Source organism: Branchiostoma floridae, chromosome 17 (assembly GCF_000003815.2).
Source record: "Branchiostoma floridae strain S238N-H82 chromosome 17, Bfl_VNyyK, whole genome shotgun sequence".
Lineage (NCBI taxonomy): Eukaryota > Metazoa > Chordata > Leptocardii > Amphioxiformes > Branchiostomatidae > Branchiostoma > Branchiostoma floridae.
In genome coordinates this window covers 365,674-367,187 of record NC_049995.1, presented here as the reverse complement: position 1 = coordinate 367,187, position 1,514 = coordinate 365,674, and the positions used below count along the sequence as shown (strand labels likewise).

Genomic DNA, 1,514 nt, shown 5'->3' with positions numbered 1-1,514 from the left:
CAGCAATAAGTCTCATGTATATGCGTAGTCTGGTCTCTTTCTCTTTTCTACAAATTTGCAAATTCTGCTGGTTAGTCTACGCTTTACTGATTCGCCTGGCACACCTTGAACTGAACTGAACTATTCACATCTAAAAGGAATAAGCAATAAAAAGAAAACTAAGACATCATTTTCTGTTGGTCCAGATTAAGCCATGCCGGCAAAGCCAGTATTCAGCCAACCAGATCGGCCATACAGCTATGACGTCATCTTACCACCAGATCCGAGCTGAGTGTTCAAGGTTCCGGTCCGGAGTTCAAATCTATTAATGAACAAATAGATAATCCTGGGAAAAAGAAATTCTCCATAGATACATTGAATACTTGAATATTGCTGACATTTAGAAGTACGGTTTTGTCTTTCAGGTGATCAACATACTGCGCATGCTTCGGTTGACGTGTACTTGGAATCCAGACGCTAATTAGGCATCTGCGAGGCGCATGCGCGCTTTCGTTCACCCAGTCGTGAGAAGTACACCACGCCTGTCTGCTACCTCAGTCTGAAACAGGTACAGAGTTGCAATTATTACGGTCACCGATTAACTGTAAATTCTGACCGAGGAAGAAGAAACTTAACGTAGAAGGCTGAAGGCATGTTCCTTTCCTTTATTTTCGTACTTGTTTTAAAAAAAAACAAGTAATATGCGGAGCGGAATTTAAGTAAGTCGACATCACGGCTGCTAATTAGTCTACTGTTATTGTTGTTAGAAGCTATGTAACAGTTGCTTTCACGAAACCCCATTGTACAGTTGTAATTCACTTGGCCTAACAGTCTAGGGATACAAAATGCTGTAAAATATAAAAATTTCCGGGGGGAGGGGGTAGCTTTAGGGCGGTGTCGGAACCTTTCAGCTAAACACTTAAATAATCAGCACACAGTGCGTGTGATGTGTGGTCTAAATCCAGACGCAAATGAAGACGTCCAAGCATGTTTTCCTACCCTCACTCAGTGACAGTGACGAAGGATAGTGGATTCTATCCGAAACGTCTGACCGTTTCAAAACCATATCCAGTTGCTTGAGTAACTATTTTTGGCGTATCTTATTACCTGGATGTCTAACCTACATCGACGTATACATAGATAGATATGGCAACTGTAATTGCCTTTGCTAGGTAGTGTGAATCAAGTATAGGGCCTGCAGTTGCTCTGTTGATGACTAGCAATGCATTTTGGAGATTGAAAATATTTGAAAATGAAAGATTAGTCTACTTTTGAGTGAAAGTGTGTGTCATTGGTCTCCAAGGATAAGTTCCAAAACGTCGCCAGGAAAATCTTCGAAAGGAAAGCAGTTGAAGACAGGTTAATTTTTTATTTCATTTTATGTTGGTCTTTTATAATTGTAACTAAACAAAATAATTGTCGGCCTGCCTTTGAGCAAGCCGATATTACTTATTGCATAAGAGCAGCCACTGATTATTTTCTGTTATTGTGAGCCAAAGGAAAAAAAAATTTTGATTGAGATCTTGTGATAGCAG

The 1,514-nt window shown here is 40.0% G+C and overlaps 1 long non-coding RNA gene across 1 annotated transcript in view; it reads left to right on the top strand.

Moving 5' to 3' along the window:
- The first annotated feature begins 270 nt into the window (after positions 1–270).
- LOC118404966 overlaps positions 271–1,514 on the top strand; it is a 6,587-nt gene continuing 5,343 nt past the window's right edge. Inside the window, exon 1 of the long non-coding RNA XR_004829832.1 lies at positions 271–547. This is a non-coding gene — a long non-coding RNA (uncharacterized LOC118404966). The remainder of the gene's footprint in view (positions 548–1,514) is intronic.